This window comes from Malaclemys terrapin, chromosome 1 (assembly GCF_027887155.1).
Source record: "Malaclemys terrapin pileata isolate rMalTer1 chromosome 1, rMalTer1.hap1, whole genome shotgun sequence".
Classification (NCBI taxonomy): domain Eukaryota; kingdom Metazoa; phylum Chordata; order Testudines; family Emydidae; genus Malaclemys; species Malaclemys terrapin.
In genome coordinates, this window is record NC_071505.1 from 70,263,300 (window position 1) to 70,282,730 (window position 19,431).

Sequence of the window (19,431 nt, forward strand, 5' to 3'; positions counted from 1 at the left end):
AAAGCTCATTCAGCAGTTTAAGGCTTGCAGACAGGAGCGCCGCCAACTTTTTTGCCGCCCTAGGTGGCGGAAGGTCCCGCCCCCGAAATGCCACCCCTGAGAGAGGCTTGCAGTATACACATAATATCATATGTTGGAGAATAGCTGAGGAATGCTTTGAAAACAGGCTAAGACCAGCAAAAATCATCCCTATTAGTTTCCTTAAGAATGCAAAGGAGTCTTTACTTCTGTCTTCTAGGATGGTAAAACACTGCGGTGTTTTCTAAATAATACATAGACATCAGAATCTGCACAAGTGCAATTCATAACTGAACGTTTTTATGTAGGATAGTTATTTGGGTTATTGTACGTCTAGGTAATGTTTCTAAGAGCTGACTGCAAGCAGAAACTGCAGCCACATGTAGACTGTACAAAATTTACTCAATCAACAGAAATTCTGATCCTGATCACAGGTTCAAAGTCCTCTCGGGCCAGCTCAGCCCTTGAGCTTAGTGTAGTTTTTTGAGTGTGTCTCAGGTGGTACCTGAAAGGCAGATATCCCGTCTACTCTTTGTGAACACTAAATATCTTACAGCGGTGTTCATAAGAATTGATGTTCCTGGCCAAAACTTCCCTTGTACCCCACTGTGGGAAGCCATTCACTGTGCCCTATAATATAAAATAATATATGGAGATATACCTGTCTCATAGAACTGGAAGGGACCCCGAAAGATCATCGAGTCCAGCCCCCTGCATTCACTAGCGGGATCAAGTACTGATTTTGCCCCAGATCCATAACTGGCCCCTTTAAGGATTGAACTCACAACCCTGGGTTTAACAGGCCAATGCTCAAACCACTGTGGCACCTTTAAGACTGAGGGTATGTCTACACTACGAAAGTAGGTCGAATTTATAGAAGCCGGTTTTATAGAAATCGGTTTTATACAGTCGATTGTGTGTGTCCCCACATAAAATGCTCTAAGTGCATTAAGTCGGCGGACCACGTCCGCAGTACCGAGGCTAGTGTCGACTTCTGGAGCATTGCACTGTGGGTAGCTATCCTACAGTTCCCGCAGTCTCTGCCGCTCATTGGAATTCTGGGTTAAGATCCCAATGCCTGATGATGCAAAAACAGTGTCGCGGGGGGTTCTGGGTACATGTCGTCAGGCCCCTCCCCCTCTGTCAGAGCAATCGATTTGTGCCTTTTTACCTGGGTTACCTGTGCAGACAACATACCATGGCAAGCATGGAGTCCGCTCAGCTCAGCTCAGCTCACCGTCACCATATGTCATCAGGGTGCCGGCAGACGTGGTACTGCATTGCTACACAGCAGCAGCTAATTACCTTTTGGCAGTAGACGGTGCAGTATGACTGGTAGCCGTCATCGGCTATCTGGGTGCTGGCAAACGTGGGGCTGCATTACTATACAGCAGCAGCTCCTTGCCTTTTGGCAGTGGATGGTGTATTACGATTGATATCCATCATCATATTCCTCAGTGAGTTTGGTCAGAGGCACCTGGGCAGACATGTTTTGTCTCTTGGAGACTCAATCCTGCTGGCAGTCCTATTGAACCATCTTGACGATGATGGCTAGCAGTCGTAATACAGCATTTTCTGCCAAGCACCCAGAAGATGCCGATGCCTATCAGTCATGCAGCACTGTCTGCTGCCAGCTTAAGATGTAAAAAATAGATGGACCAGATTTGTTCTGTATTCATTTGCTTCCCCCTCCCTCCGTGAAATCGGCGGCCTGCTAAACCCAGGGTTTTGAGTTCAATCTTTGGGGGGGCCATTCTGTGTGACAGTTGTTTGTGTTTCTCCCTGATGCACAGCCACCATTGTTGATTTTAATTCCCTGTAAGCCATGTCGTCACTCGCCCCTCCCTCTCTCCCTCCGTCAGACACTAGTTTCATGCCTTTTTTCAGCCCAGACTGAAAATCAGCACTGGGATCATGGAGCCCACTCAGATCACCGCAGCAATTATGAGCACTATGAACACCATGTGCATTGTCCTGGAATATATGCAGAGCCAGAACATGCCAAAGCAAAACCAGGCGAGGAGGCGATTGCAGCGATTGCAGCGCCGCAAAGAGAGCGATGAGGAAATTGACATGGACATAGACCTCTCACAAAGTACAGGCCCCAGCAATGTGCAAATTATGGTGTTACTGAGGCAGGTTCATGGCGTGGAACGCCAATTCTGGGCCCGGGAAACAAGCACAGACTGGTGGGACTGTATCGTATTGCAGGTGTGGGACGCAAAACTTTCGCATGCGTAAGGGCACTTTCATGGAACTTTGGGACTTGCTTTCCCCTGCCCTGAAGCACCAGAATATCAGGATGAGAGCAGCCCTCACAGTTGAGAAGCGAGTGGCGATAGCCCTGTGGAAGCTTGCAACGCCAGACAGCTACTGATCAGTCGGTAATCAATTTGGAGTGGGCAAATCTACGGTGGGGGCTGCTGTGATCCAAGTAGTCAACGCAATCAAAGACCTGCTGATATCAAGGGTAGTTACTCTGGGAAACATGCAGGTCATAGTGGATGGCTTTGCTGCAATGGGATTCCCAAACTGTGGTGGGGCAATAGACGGAACCCATATCCCTATCTTGTCACCGGAGCACCAAGCCACTGAGCACATAAACCGCAAGGGGTACTTTTCAATGCTGCTGCAAGCCCTGGTGGATCTCAAGGGACATTTCACTAACATCAACGTGGGATGGCCGGGAAAGGTACATGATGCTCGCATCTTCAGGAACTCTGGTCTGTTTCAAAAGCTGGAGAAAGGGACTTTCTTCCCGGACCAGAAAATAACCACTGGGGATGTTGAAATGCCTATCGTTATCCTTGGGGACCCAGCCTACCCCTTAATACCATGGCTCATGAAGCCGTACACAGGCATCCTGGACAGTAGTCAGGACCTGTTCAACTATAGGCTGAGAAAGTGCCGAATGGTGGTGGAATGTGCATTTGGATGTTTAAAAGTGCGCTGGCGCAGTTTACTGACTCGGATATTCCAATTGTTATTGCTGCTTGCTGTGCGCTCCACAATATCTGTGAGAATAAGGGGGAGACATTTATAGTGGGGTGGGAGGTTGAGGCAAATTGCCTGGCTGCTGATTACGCGCAGCCAGACACCAGGGCGGTTAGAAGAGTACAGCAGGGCGCGGTGCGCATCAGAGAAGCTTTGAAAACCAGTTTTGTGACTGGCCAGGCTATGGTGTGAAACTTCTGTTTGTTTCTCCTTGATGAACCCTCCACTCCTCCCCCCCAATTCACTCTACTTCCCTGTAAACTAATCACCCTCCCCCCCCCTTTGAGTACCGCTTGCAAAGGCAATAAAGTCATTGTTACTTCACATCCATGCATTCTTTATTAATTCATCACACAACTAGGGGGATAACTGCCAAGGTAGCCCGAGAGGGGTGGGGGAGGAGGGAAGGAAAAGGACACACTGCAGTTTAAAACTTTAAAACTTTAACACTTATTGAAGGACAGCCTTCTGATGCTCGGGCAATCATCTGGGGTGGAGTGACTGGGTGGCCGGAGGCCCCCCCACTGCATTTTTGGGCGTCTGGGTGAGGAGGCTATGGAACTTGGGGTGGAGGGCTGTTGGTTACACAGGGGCTGTAGCAGCAGTCTCTGCTCCTGCTGCCTTTCCTGCAGCTCAACCATACGCTGGAGCATATCATTTTGATGCTCCAGCAGCCGGAGCATCGACTCTTGCCTTCTGTCAGCAAGCTGATGCCACCTATCATCTTCAGCCCGCCACTTGCTCTCTTCAGCCCGCGATTCAGCCTGCCACCTCTCCTCTTGTTCATATTGTGCTTTTTTGCACTCTGACATTGACTGCCTACATGCATTCTGCTGTGCTCTTTCAGCGTGGGAGGACATCTGGAGCTCCGAGAACATATCATCCTGAGTCCGCCGTTTTCTCCTTCTAATCTTCACTAGCCTCTGCGAAGGAGAAACATTTGCAGCTGGTGGAGGAGAAGGGAGAGGTGGTTAAAAAAGACACATTTTAGAGAATGGGTACACTCTTTCACGTTAAATTTTACTGTTCACATTACACAGCACATGTGCTTTCATTACAAGGTCGCATTTTTCCTCTTATATTGAGGGCCTGCCGGTTTGGTGTGAGAGATCACTCACACAGTGCCAGGCAACAGATTTCGGCTTGCAGGCAGCCATGGTAAGCCACAGTCTTTTGGCTTTTTTAACCTTCTTAACATGTGGGAATGATTTCAAACAGTAGCGCCCTCATTTCCCATACCAAGCACCCATTGGGTTGGCCATTTAAAATGGGTTTGCAATGTAAAAGGAGGGGCTTCGGTTTCCGGGTTAACATGCAGCACAAACCCAACTACCCCCCCCACACACCCAATTCTCTGGGATGATCACTTCACCCCTCTCCCCCCCCACCCCCCAACGCCTGGCTAACAGCGGGGAACATTTCTGTTCAGCCAAGCAGGAATGGGCACCTCTGAATGTCCCGTTAATAAAATCACCCCATTTCAACCAGGTGACCGTGAATGATATCACTCTCCTGAGGATAACAAAGAGAGATAAGGAATGGATGTTGTCTGCATGCCAGCAAACACCGGGACCATATGCTGCCATGCTTTGTTATGCAATGATTCCAGACTACATGCTACTGGCCTGGCATGGTAAAGTGTCCTACCATGGCAGAGGGGATAAGGCAGCCCTCCCCAGAAACCTTTTGCGAACGCTTTGGGAGTACATGAAGGAGAGCTTTCTGGAGATGTCCCTGGAGGATTTCCGCTCCATCCCCATACACGTTACAGACTTTTCCAGTAGCTGTACTGGACGCGATTGCCAGAGCAAATTAATCATTAAACACGCTTGCTTTTAAACCATGTGTAATATTTACAAAGGTACACTCACCAGAGGTCCTTGTGTGCCCTCAGGGTCTGGGAGCACACCTTGGGTGAGTTCGGGGGTTACTGGTTCCAGGTCCAGGGTGATAAACATATCCTGGCTGTTGGGGAAACCGGTTTCTTGGCTTCCTTGCTGTGAGCTATCTTCATTGTCTTCATCATCATCTTCCTCATACCCCGAACCTGCTTCCCTGTTGTGTGATTCTCCATTGATGGAGTCAAAGCACACGGTTGGGGTAGTTGTGATTGCACCCCCTAGCATGGCATGCAGCTCTGCGTAGAAGGGCATGTTTGCGGCTCTGCCCTGGACCTTCCATTTGCCTCTCTGGCTTTGTGGTAGGCTTGCCTTAGCTCCTTAATTTTCACGCAGCACTGCTGTGCATCCCAGTTATGGCCTCTGTCCTTCATGTCCTTTGAGACTTTTTCTAATATTTTGCCATTTTGTTTACTGCTACGGAGTTCAGCTAGCACTGATTTGTCTCCCCATATGGAGAGCAGATCCTGTACTTCCCGTTCTGTCCATGATGGAGCTCTTTTGCAATCCTGGGACTCCATCATGGTTACCTGTGCTGATGAGCTCTGCGTGGTCACCTGTGCTCTCCACGCTGGGCAAACAGGAAATGAAATTCAAACGTGCGTGGGGCTTTTCCTGTCTACCTGGTCAGTGCATCTGAGTTGAAAGTGCTGTCCAGAGCGGTCACAATGAAGCACTGTGGGATAGCTACCCCAAATCCGACCCGCAAAGGCCGATTTTAGCGCTAATCCCCTCGTCGGAGGTGGAGTAAAGAAACTGGTTTAAATGGCCCTTTAAATCGAAAAAAAGGGCTTCGTCGTGTGGACCTGTCCAGGCTTAATTCGATTTAACGCTGCTAAATTCGACCTAAGCTCGTAGTGTAGACCATGCCTAACAGATGTATAGGAGCATAAGCTTTCGTGGGTGAATACCCACTTCATCCGATGTATTCACCCATGAAAGCTTATGCTCCTATACATCTGTTAGTCTTAAAGGTGCCACAGGTCTCTCTGTTGCTTTTTTACAGATCCTGACTAACACGGCTACCCCTCTGAGCTATCCCTAGTTGTCTACTTGGCTGCTGTCCTCCTCCCCAGAGGTGGTAGCATTTCAGTGATGGTTTATGTATCCAGTGTATAAAATGGTGAGATCATTGGAGAGGAAAGGTGCTACATAAATGTGAAATTATTATTATGATGATGCTGGATTCCTACTAGACCACTGTCTTTTTTAGGTTTCAAGTATTACTTCGAGAGGAAAGTAACCTCTAATTCTGCCCCCAGTTATGACAAACTATTTCATCTAGTCTACCTTTGGCCAGGAAGAGGCATTAAACAGTCCTTTCTCCCTGCAAGTCACTGTCTTAATTTGGAATTTAGGGCTATAGCTTGTAGCACTAATAATTACAGTGTGTCTGCAGACAGTAGAAATCCCAGTAGGTGTACGTGAACATACAATCAATTTTCAAGGTAATATGTTAAAAATGATTCAAGCCCATACACAGTCTCTTCCTCATTATTGAGGTATAATTACTCACTTTGGCTCATTATCTGCCCATTGGATTAGTCATTTTAGCATTCTTCCTCTATCTCAGAATCTAGTTCTGCACAACGTAAACCAATTTCCTTTTGACAGTGTGATTGAGCCATGTGTGCACAGATGAATATGGCTACATGAAGATCTTCACGTATTAAATACATCAATTTTGCTCTTTTAATTAGTCACTTAAACTTGGATAATGTATTACCTTGTCCATTTCTTCTTGGCAAAAGTATTTGAAATAAACTAAAAGCCTCTTAATACTGCCCTCCAGTCCACATAGTTTCCCCATCAGCCAAATCTTGAGTTCCCATTGAAATTACTGAGCGTTTTGCCTGTGTAAAAACTGTGTAAGGCACTCAGGAGCCCCCCAGAGCAGTGATCTGCTACAGCCTGAAATGCTTTTTGTACAATAGGACTTCACTATGGCTTCTCTCCCTCCCCGGTGAAGTCAAGGGGAGCAGGAGCCAGCTCTATAGAAGGTGTTTCACTATTTTAAGATGGGGGCTTGATCCTGCAAGCCTTATTCAGTGCGATTTCTCATTGACTCCAGTGGGAACATTGACTCCAATGGGAGTCAGGATGGAGCCCTATCAACAAGTTGTCTTTCAGATCCATCTCTCAAATCCTGTAAACAAATAACTGAAGGCTTTTGTTCTCACCAAGTATTTGTGCTGCACTTGGAAATAAGGAGGGTTAGGTTCACTTGGCTTCCTTCCATGTTGTATTCTGTTCATCTTACCCAAATAGGCATTCTGAGCAGTGTGAACAATCATAAAAAGTCACACACAGGCTGGCAGGTATTAAAATAAGTGAATTACAGGGAAAAGATTCTGACTGTCCTGCAGTGCGCACAAGTGGGGCTGGGGATAGATGAATGCCAGGGGGCAGCCTGATGTGATGCCTGCACATCCCTGAGTGCAAAGTGCAGAGGACTATTATCCCCACTAGCTGCACTGCACCTCCCTCCCTCCCCCGGGATGAGCTGAGAAGGGCAGGCATATGGCCCTGACCCCTCTGTGCACAGGCGGTAGTTCTAGGCTAGTGTTGGAGGGAGTGCATGCTGTACTTGCAGTAAAGAGACTTAAGAGCTCCTCCTGAATGTTGTGAAAGCCAGAGCCATCCTGTGTGTTGGCAGTGGGATTGAGTGCAGAGTGCCAGAGACATTGCCGCTGACACCACTACTGCTGATGTGGTGCTTCACTGCAGCCTCACTCCCAGGGCGGCTCTGGGCTTTAATAGCTACAAACTGGCCGATAATGGGAAAGGGAGCAAGAAAGAGACGGAGAGTGACCACTTCCTGTTACTGACAGCTGTGCTACACACTCTTATTAGTGCCATAGTCATCAGTTCCTCTTCTGGAGTAAATTCTCATAACTCCACGGAAAGCAATGGAGCTAGGACAATTTGCACCATCTGGGGATCTGTCCCCGTATATCTGTCCAATCTGTCTAATCATTTACCCCATCCTTGTCACTGTACTAGAATTGCTGGGTCTCTCATTGCCTGAGGCTGGAACTCTATTAGTTCACACCAAACTTTAGGGCGTTAGCTTCTTCAGATATTATCTACTAAGCCCCTCATTGAAGAGCTGTTTTCCTGGAACTGATGTGAGTGTTCTGGTTTTTAACTAGACCAGCATGATCCCATGCATTTCCATGCACATGGGTTTGTACGTATATCTTTGTTTTTTGACTTGCACCTCCTGTCATTGCATTCTCACTTTCCCTTTCAGTTTGGGCTATGATCAAACCCCCAGATTCAAAGAGGAAATGACATGTCTGACCTGCTATCACATCGGACTGCAAAGTTTACCTGTTTTTTTGTGCAAAACCATAAACCGGCCCAGGTTTGCTCGACTCTGAGCCTATGTAGACATGACAGATTTGAAAGCCTCAGAGAATGTTTTGATTGGCTCAGTTCAGGACACTTGAGCTCAAAAAGGATATTGGAGAGAAAGACAGGGGTTTCAGTCATGGGTGATGAGAATAATTAGAGGCATGGATAGACTTATGTAGAAAGAGATGAAAAGATTTAGATTCTGTTTGAGTCCTCTGGTGTAATAGGTCTGTAGGTCTATGGAGGCTATTCCAGCCATGAGGCAGCAGAAGCCTCTTAACTAGCCCCACTGCTGTTTTTTGGCCTGAGAGAGGATCCTTGCATCTTCTGCAGAGACCCCTAGTCCCCAGCCTTTCTATCTGTCTGGGCACTCAATAGATGCCTGACTGAGCCTGAAATGCAGTCTCCTCTCTAATTTTATACATGAGGAAGGCTGCAATAGCTTTTGCTTCCTCAGTCTCTTACAGGTAATCCTGTATTTAATGCATCTTGTAGTATTTCGCAGATGTCTGTTAGAACTAATGGGTTCCAGTTCATCTGATTTCAACCTCACCCATTTCAAGAGGAAACTTACATTAAAAATCAATGATGCACTAATGGTCAACCAGTAAGATAAGGTTATTCCAAGATTCTCAGACGTGTACTGAAATAACACAATGGTAGATTTTTATTATCTTGCAGGTTGCTTGGAACTGTCATGCTTTCATAACTTCATCTGCTACTTGCAGGGCCCAGGGTAACATGTGGGAAGAATTGGTAAGACAGGAATGTTCAGATTTGGTGCTAATATATTAAAGGAATGAGAATAATACTTTGCATTAACTGTACTAGCACTTTTCATCTGAAGGTCTCAAAGCCCTTCACAGCATTAATCAATGTCAGAGCACTTGTGAGATAGGAAAGTATTATTAGTTAATTATTATAACTATTTTACAGATGGCTAAACATAGAGTGATTTGTTCAAGGTCTCACAGTATGTTGGGAACAGAGTTGGAATAAAACAAAGTAGCCTGATACTCTTTGCACTCTCATCGGTGTACATCTCTGGTAACGCCGTTGAAATTATTAGGGTTACGCCAATGTAAAAGGAGTGTAAGTAAGAGGAGAATACAGACCCAAGAGTTTTTACTCCTAGGCCATGTCTACAGACCAGAAGTCATAGGCTATGCACTTTTTCTAATTCTCCCAGTTGCTCTAGCATCTGTGCGACTCCCCCAGTGCTAGAAGCAATGGGTGCCCTAGTGTAGATCAGATGCCAGTGCTTTTACAACCAGGATAACTAGAGCTGCTCAGAAACTGAACAAATTGTAAGTGTACATAGGACCCAGTTATGTCCTCCAGCTAAGAGCGACTGGGACTGATTCACCTCTGGCACCAATGTAAGTTGGGAATCATCCCACCAACATCAATAAAGTTACACTGGTGTAAATGAGAGGAGAATGAGTCCCATTCATTCCGCCTCTAAACCCAGATCCTGCCCGGGACTTCTGTTTCGGTGTATATGCTACATTTATTAAAGCCACTTTGCATTCCAGGCACATGCAGATGCTTTTAGCATCAACTAATTGCTACCAGTTAACAGAGACAGTAGAGGGAATAGGGTCATTAAACCACATATTGTTGGGCTAGCAGTTGAGGCTCTGGGACAATAAAAAACATATGGCATTGTACTGCCACTGTTCCAATAAGAGATGGAGAAAGAACTCACAAAAAAGCAAACAAGAAATATTTATTCTTCCTCAAATCAATTCATTTTTGTGGAGCAAAGTCATTCTATCCACAGCTCATTTTAACACTCCTCAAACTCTTTCCCTTCACTAGGGCCTGATCCAAAGCCCATTGAAATACATGGAAAGATTCCCATTGACTTCACTAAGATTTCCACTAACTTTGGATCAGAGCCCTAACGTACTAATCATGTTCAGAATATGCCCATTGCAATGGATGTTTTGGTTGCATTCTATTGTAGCAAATTACAATATTTGGGGATCTACTGCACCTTTAACTGCCTTACCTGCAGTCTGCCCACTAATGCATGTTTGCTAGCTCTGCAAACAGCTGCCATTTAAAAAAAGAAACCAGCCTCACACAAAAAATGTTTCATCCTTTCCCCAAATATGAAATTTTCTCCTCAAAATTAAAATGGTCTCCCATCCAGGATGGGCAATATTCAGACCTGGTCCCAGGGACAGGATTAAGATCTGACATCGTGTGACCTTGCAGAGTGAAAAATGGAAGCTTTATACATTTGGAAAGTGACTATTCTCAGTTTCCCAAGGAGACACAAAGCACCAGAAGGTCCTGAGATATCAGACCTTGAAGTCAAGACATCTTTACATACAGAAAAGCTCTTTTGTTACTTCTGGAGGTTTTTAAATATATTGTAGTGTCATAGAATTTAAGGCCAGAAGGGACCGTCAGATCAGCTAGTCTGACCTCCACCAGCACCCGCCTATTAAACTCAGCCACTGATATTAGCCCGAAGTATTACAGCCCACGGGAGACTAGACTGTCATGTGCCACAGGAAGAGAATAGGAGGGACTGAGATGCATCAATGCCCAAGGTCTCCACAATAGCAAGGAAATGATTACGTGAGTCCTGGCGAGTGACCTGTATCACATGCTACAGAGGAAGGCAACCCACCCCCAAATATCACTGCTAATCTGTAGGAGAGGAGATGTGATCTGTTAGACCCTGAGCAGCAAGACCCAGCCAGCCAAGCACCCGAAAGAGAGAATGCTCGGTGCCACCTCAGAGCGCTGGCCCATCTTGTTCAATGTCCCATCTCCGGCTGTGGACATCCTTGATGCTGCAAAGGATGGAGATTAAAAAAAAGAAAAACAATACATTGTGGGGGAGGGTGGATTCCTTCCTGACCCCTGCAGGTGGCCAGCTGAAACCCGGAACCATGAGCTTTTAGGCACATAAGACATAAACCAGAAGTGAGTCCCAGGGCTTCTGAGACCTGCCCCATACCACTTATATTTTTTCTTTCTCTCTGATCCCCTGTACAGTTAGACTCATGGTAACAAAGGAATCTGACCACAAGTGGAAGTTTACAAGAAATAGTCCCAGTAGAATTTTTAAAGTTTTTTTTTTTTTTTAAATGTGACATAAATACAGTGGAACGGTGTGGCATTAAGATTTCACTGGCGTTCATTTGACATAACATGTTATTTCATGGTGATAAAGTCTTCATCTTACACCACAATATTGGGCACTCGTGTATTCCAACATGTATGTAATTCAACCTCATATAGATCTAATATGAAACTGAATTGAGGACAGTATCCTAAGAACAAGCCTCAGTCTCTCCAGGACTTTTTCCTGATCGGCCATCTAGACAGCAGGACAGTCATCAAGCTTCCATTTAACAAAGATTAAAACAAAGCTCAGCATAACACGTGCAATAGAAGTCAAAATATGATCACGAATGACTGAGGCTGTAGCCATTTCTGAGCAGTGAATGGTGAGGTGACAACTGTAGCCAAATACCCATTTATACTGCTGTGTACGAGTCTTTGAGAAACAGTGAAGGGGTAGCTTTCTTACTGGGAGGTCAGGAGTTACCACGTTAGTTCTGCCTCCATTCCATCCTAACCCCTAGCATCAGAGTTTTAAAAATCCTGGCGCTTTGCCACTTCTGACGGCTGGTATTTCACTATAATAATAATTATTAATGGAGATATCCCAGCTCCTAGAACGGACCTTGACAGGTCATCAAGTCCAGCCCCCTGCCTTCACTTGCAGGACCAACTACTGATTTTGTCCCAGATTCCCCAAGTGGCCTACCTCAAGGATTGAACTCACAACCCTGGGTTTAGCAGGCCAATGCTCAAACCACTGAGCTATCCCTCCCACTAATAGAGCATTAGATCCTGATAGACTTAAACACTGAGATAGTGGCAGCCTAACGATCCTGACCCTTAGTCTGGCTGATATGTTTCTGAGGGTTCCCCTGGTAGTGGAGTGCTGCGGAAGTGGCTCCAACCTCATTCATTTGCTGGTCCTTGGGATGGGGGCAAAGCCAGGGAGCCACGATGGCTGGCCAGTTCCTAGATGCTTGAATAGCCTCTTAGTGGCCATTGCCAGCCAGTGTAAGGTGCTCTAAGTAAGTTGCACCCCGGGACCAAGCCAACAACCCCAGCATTGTGTGTGTGGGGGGGAGGGAGGGGGACGACGACGACAGGGGAGGAAGCTGAATGTGGCTCAAAGCCCACCGGTGCTGGGTCAGGCACAGAAGGCATGCTTCTGAGGACCTGGCCCAGTGTTAACAAACTAACAACTCAATCCATTCCGCATGGAAGTCAATAGCAAAATGCCCAGTGGCTCTCAGGGGGAGCAGGATCACATCTGAGGCTTTTGGAGCCTGATCCAGTGCGCATTGAAACCAGTGGAACTCATTCCATCAACTTCAACAGACTTCGCACCAGGCACTTGAACGCTAGTCTAAAGTGCGGGGAGTTACACTGCTGTAGATGAGAAAAGAATCAGGACCTTCATATATAATGCCACCAGAACCTCTCGACAGGCCACGTTTAACAATAGAGTTGCACCAGGGATAAATTTATCTTTTTCAATTAAAAAGAAAAACTTAAAACTGGTAAGGACACTGGAAAAAATCCACTATTGAATCCACTGGGATACTAGCAGGGATTTTTGCTCTGTACAGTCAGTCATAACTCACAGGTTTATTGCATACTACAAACATTTGTTCCCAGTGCAGGCTACTAGTTCACATTCCCTTAAATACTGGGGGTCCCAATTTTGCACCAACTGGAATCAATGGCAAAACTCTTATTGATATTAATGATAGCAAGATCAGGCTGCAGGTCAAGCAATCAACTTGTTCTTTTGCAATTAAAAAAATGGAAAACTCATCAGAAAGTGAAATGCTTTAGCTGAATTAACAAATGTAGCACGTTTTCTACATTCCTACACCTGAAAAATAGATTGCTGCTGACCTTGACTTATTATGGAAGAAGAGAATGCAAGTGACTGACCGCCCCATCTCACATTAAGCGTCTTTGCAGGTAACATGTCTGTAATTGTTTTAGGTGAGTCTCTGGGTGATGTATAATACCTTGCATTGTTTGCCTACACCCGCCTATTAAGACATATTGTGATTCACCAATTTAACACAGAGAAACAATCCACAACCTTCTGTGTTCACATAGCCCTTTGTGAGAAAGAGGCGTTTTGGGCTACTGCCATGTTCTCATTTTTGGGGAAAAAAAGGCAGTTAATGGCTAATAAGCATGCACAACAATATGATTGCAGTTGCATGGCAACGAAAACAGACAGCAGCGTATGAGAGCACTGCAAAGAAACACATGAGAGTGTGAGCATACATTCGGGTACAGGGAGAGGTCTCCCTGCTGGATTAATGTGACTGCTTTGTTAGTGTCTTTGATAACCAGGTGCATGTAGGAATGTAGTTTCAATGTTAGTACTAATCATTTAGCCTGGACTGTTTAGCTTTAATAAAAATTTTAAATCTGTTCTTATTAAAAGCGTATGTTAAAAAATATTATATAATACATAGGTTGGGAAAAAAGTGTCTATACATCTGGGTATAGTGCTTAGATTATCCACAAATACTCCTCTACCCCGATATAACCCGACCCGATATAATACGAATTCAGATATAATGCAGTCAGGGCTGGCTCCAGGCACCAACTTGTCAAGCAGGTGCTTGGGGCGGCTGCTCCGGAGAGGGGTGGCACATCCAGGTATTCGGTGGCAATTCGGCGGACGGTCCCTCACTCCGCCTGGGAGCGAAGGCCCTCCCGCCTAATTGCCGTTGCAGATCGCGATCGCGGCTTTTTTGTTTGTTTGTTTTGGCTGCTTGGGGCGGCCAAAACCCTGGAGCTGGCCCTGAACGCGGTAAAGCAGTGGTCCAGGGGGGCAGGGCTGCACGCTTCGGCAGATTAAAGCAAGTTCGATATAACACGGCTTCACCTATAACGTGGTAAGATTTTTTGGCTCCTGAGGACAGCGTTATATCGGGGTAGAGGTGTACAAAGTTAGTTTTTAAAAGTCATATGATACATAGAGTACACAATCAGCAATAACCCAAATTTAGGTGAATAGATTTAGCAATACAGTTTAGATACTAGAATCTGAATACCCGGGTACATCACTCATGAAAAGTAGTACGGAGCTTTGGTTGTGGAAAGCAAAATATATCAATGAGTGGAGACTGTCCCTCAGTAATTGAGAATTAGGTAGGTTGTCCAATTAGAAACTACAATTCATGAGGAAAGTATTTGTTACTTTCCTGACTGAGCTTCTCAGCAATCCACCCCCTTTGAAAATGATGGGCTATATGTAGGTGGCTGACTTTAAAAAAAAAAAAAGTGTTTAGTTTTATAACTATAGCTGTCACATAGACACTAGTGCCATCTCGTGGAGAACAAGGGCAAGAATATTGCATGGTTGCTAGTGGGCTGGAACAGCATAATTAATCATGAATGCACAATCTGTCATCTCACTAAATATTCAATTTCTACGTTCCAGATGAGCTGCATACAGACGTGCTGCATGCACGGACCAGATGGGGTGCACAACCTGCTCCATGTGTTAGAAACCCATGGCCCACTCACCCGGGTGCACGGGCTTCACAGTGTAAGCTGCAAAGGGCAGTCCATGGCCTGGCCTCCTCGCCCCTTTCTTTTTGATGACTTGCTCCTCAGGGGCAAGTGGAACCTGCAAAACGCAGGGACTACTACTGTGCAATGCCCTTGCACAACAGGACTGGAGTGGCTTCTGGGTAGGCCCCTTCTCCCATCCTGCACGGGCTGTGCAAGAGCTACTAGTCAACTGAGGGACTGATTTAGACGGCAGAGCGTTTATTTAGTGGAGGTGATGCACAAGATGGAAAAACCCAGCTTGAATCTCAGACTAGGGCACAGATTTTGACTCCTGATGTGACCTTTATATGTGTTCTGGCTGCATGTAGCAACCATACAGCTGGTTGTGGGGGGAATTCCCTCAGCATAAGTACAATATAGGGCTCCTGTCATTCACCCTACACTGCTTCCGCCCCCCCCCCCCCCCCCCGCAAGCTGCCGTGTTGGGGGCAAGGGGTTGGAGTGGAGGAGGGAGCAGGCTAGTAATGCAGAGTTCTGTAGTGACTCTGGGGCTGCTCTAACTTACACTAGGGCTTGTTCCGGTCCCTGGAGCTGCCCAGCATCAAGGTACAAAAGTGAAGTAAAACTTTCTGGAGACACAGAATTGGACCCTGAGTTTGGAGGGCTGTAAGTTAAGTAAAAGGATAGGATTTTTTTTCCTGAAAATAGCACATTTGGTACAGAAGTAGAAGAGAATAACACAAGGGAGCTCCTGATGCCATACCTAGCTCTTACATAGCAAGTTTCATAGTAGATTTCAAAGCACTTCACAAAGGTCAGTCTCATCATCCCCATTTTACAGATCCTGAAGCTGAGGCACAAAGTGGAGAAATGACTTGCCCAGGGTCATGCAGCAGACCAGTGACTGAGGCAGGAATACAGCCCAGGTCTCCACGCAGTTTAAGGCTATGGCTACACTACAGCCTAAGTCGATATACATTATGTCATTAAGAGGTGTGAATTAGCCACGCCCCTGAGTGACATACTTACGCTGACTTAGGCACCGGTGTGGACAGTGCTATGTTGGTGTGAGACACCAACATGGTTACCGCCACTTGCAGGCGCTGGAGTAATTAAGCAGACAGAAGAGCTCTTTTCCATCAGCTTAGAGCCACTACAATAGAGAGCTTACAACAGCACCTAGGAGGACACTCTTGAAAGCAGGGGACGGAGCATCCTTGTCTATGGAATGACTTAGCAGGAGAGTAGGCTGAATCCACACCTGACCATGCGTCAGAGCATGTTAGTGTAAGCAGAGTCTGGATGAGTTCTCCCCTGACCTCTAGTGGTGAGCTGTGGAAAAAGACTTCAGAAGCTGATCTCATTTGCATGGACACACCCACCCTGCCTAGGTGCTCAGCATGAGGGGATTGCTTGCCCAAATGATCACTTGTGGCTGATGTTTGATCCCCAGTCTCGTTATTGGGGCAGGAGTAATAAAGGGTTGTTATCCTTGTTGTGTGAACTGAGGGCGGCTGGCAGAGGGGCGTGGCAAGCAGGGCGGCTGGCAGAGAGGCACGACCAGCAGGGCGGCTGGCAGAGAGGCATGGCAAGCGGTCAGCAAAGACGCTGGTGGAGAGGGCCAGAACAGAGCCCCACAGAGGTGTGGCAATCGGCTGCTGGAGCAACGAGTGCCCGAGCAGTGCAACGTGTAAGGTGCCTCCTTATCCCCCTCTCCTGCCTTCCACCCAGGATGGGAGGTGAACTCTGCGCATAAACTTCTGTACTCTGGGGCTGCACTGACCGAGGACAGCAACTGTGAGTGGGGTGCAGAGAAGGGATGGGCACGTTAAAGGGACTTTTGGGTTGCTGGACTTAAGATCCTGAGAGGAAAAAGACACTGCCCAACTTACTTGGGGGTGGGTCTTTTGCTCATGGTTTGTGTTTATGAACCCTAGTTGCTGTGTTTTCCCAAATTAATGCTGAGTTAATTCCCTCCTTTTATTAAAAGTTTTTGCTACACTAAGATGCTGTGCTTGTGAGAGGGGAAGTATTGCCTCTTAGAGGCGCCCAGGGAGTGGTGTGTAATTGTCCCAGGTCATTGAGTGAGAGCTCGAGCCAGTTTTGTGTTGTATTGTTGAAAAGGAGCCCCTAGATACTGAACCCAGCCTTGGTTGCTGCTGGCTCCACCTGGCAGAAGGGTTACATTACAAAACTTGTCTCTTTGCAAATCCTTTTTGTAATAGCTAAGTCAAGGCATTACAGCAGCAAAGAACACGAGTGAGACTCGGGACTAAGTTTTTAAGAGTCACAGCCCAGAATTTGCAGCTGAGGGAGGCTAAGGTGGCTTTAAGCCATTCTTGTGCCCCGCTGATTCTGGGCTACTCTGGAAGCCAGAACAGCCTCTGGCATAATTTAGACAGACCCTCAAAGCAGTTTGTTGTTTGACTATGGCACCAGTGCTGCCCAGAATCTCTGCATGTGCCGTGGCCCTACCCTGACGCTCCTCTCCGGCCCATAGCCCCTTAACATACACGCCTTATGAGGGAGTTTTTGAAGGACAGCCTGTGGTGGTCTCCCTCAATTTCTGTACTGGGACTTTTGGAGCCCCTTTGAACTGTTCTGGGGCTTTTACCCAGTATACAGGGGTCAAAAAGAGGTGATAATCTCACCCATGGTAAGGAAAGCTGCTGAACCTGGAAGCCACTCTGAGGTGCTCTAGGTGGATCTCAGTTACTGTATTTGGTGCTCAGATGTTAAAGTGATGGGCAACCTGGATACATTTTAGATAGATAAAAGCAAAAAAAAAAAACCTCCTCCACAATCTCTGCTTTTTTTTTTTAAGTTCATTTTTTATTATTTTTGTAGTTTTAAGATTTTTCTAAAAGGTATTAAAAAAAATGCAACCCAACAACAGTGTGATTGTAGTACAGTTATATGCAGGTAGCTACAAAGAACATCGCTAGATAGGAGGAAAAGGAGGAATGTCTAACCAGTGAAGAACAGTTACAAGCAGCAATAAAATTAATATCTATATAAAACTAGCAGTGCAATGATACAAAGAGGAAGCAGCTTTACATTAAAAACACAGCTTTTTAAATACAGAAATAGCACCTTTTATAAAAGAAATTGAGAAATGTAAACCTGGTAGGTAAATTCAAGTATATAAATTATACATCCCCCCTCCCCCCAACACTTGTACCAGAACATAAAGGTTTCACAAACCCTGCACAACATCGTGCATGTGCACTTTCCTCAGTGCAAATTCAAATCCTGCTTCACCTTCGCAGTTTTGCTGATTTGTTTGACTGAACACAATGGAAGAGGAAGTGTAGACTGCCATTGCCTCGACTACCAGAAATACTCCAAATCAAGTGCAGCAGCCTAAATGCTGCAAATTCTTCTGCAGGTAGCATGGTTTGATGGGTTATTTTACACTCCACAGTGGTCTCACTCCTGCTTCTGTTTACCTGGGTGAGAGTCTTGCCATTGACATAAATGGGACAGTGTCAAGCCCCATAGCAACCCTTGCACTCTCTGTATATTACAAAAGCTAAGTAGGCCTGATTCTGCTCTCACCATAATTGGTCTAACTCCACTGACTTCAGTAGAGTTATGCCTGATTGACATTGGTGAAAATGAGATCAGAATCAGGCCCAGTGTTTTAATGAAAAGTCAACATGTGGAAGTAGACATTGGAAACTGAAGATTTTCTGTCTCTGTATTTTTAAGTATAGTTAGGTCAGTCATGAAACGGAACAGCCTTGCTGACAAAATGAGATGGGCTTTGCAATGATGATTTAACTGTGGAGTAAAAAGGCTTAATATTTTAAATCACTCCTCCTCCCTCCAGACTGCCATTTCACTAACATGCTGCTCACAAGTAGACTCTCCATACAGTCACATAATCTGGAACAATAGCAGTCTGTTTCAAGCCTGAACAGGTACTGACGCATAGTAGCTGAGGAAGAGTCACAGCATAAGTAGCTGTAATTTATGCTTGGCAATATTAATGTTAGCTACAGACTTCATTTCACCTTGGAAAGCAATTTATAATTGGGAGTGTAAGAAAAAATGATTCAAATACAATCATGTAAACTTGCAAAACTGTAGTGTAAAAAATAAAACTTAAATTTTAACATTGGTGAAGTTTCCCTTTCCCACACCTGAAATTTTCTGTTGTAATTTTCCTGTCAAGTTGGTTTTTTTAAAAAGAGAGATTAAAATACTCCCTCCTTATAAGGCTGTTATTGGTCTACTTCTAACATAAGGCCACTGTACTCCCACTTCCAGCTCCACTAAAATTCATTCTTAAATTCCATATTGTAAGGACACATTTCATTATAAAACCCCCCACAAAAACATCCTTCACTCCCAAGACTAGACTCTGTCTGCTCTCAAGAGAGCAATACCAGTAAACACACCACATTCTCACTACATGAAAGAAGAGCTGATGTGGCTACCCATATTTTTGATAAAAACTCAAAATAACATGATAATATTAAAAAAGAAGACTGAAAAAATACAATTGCAGATTAAGTTTGTGAAAACACATCTCAAATCAGTACTAACCATTACATTATTTCCACTG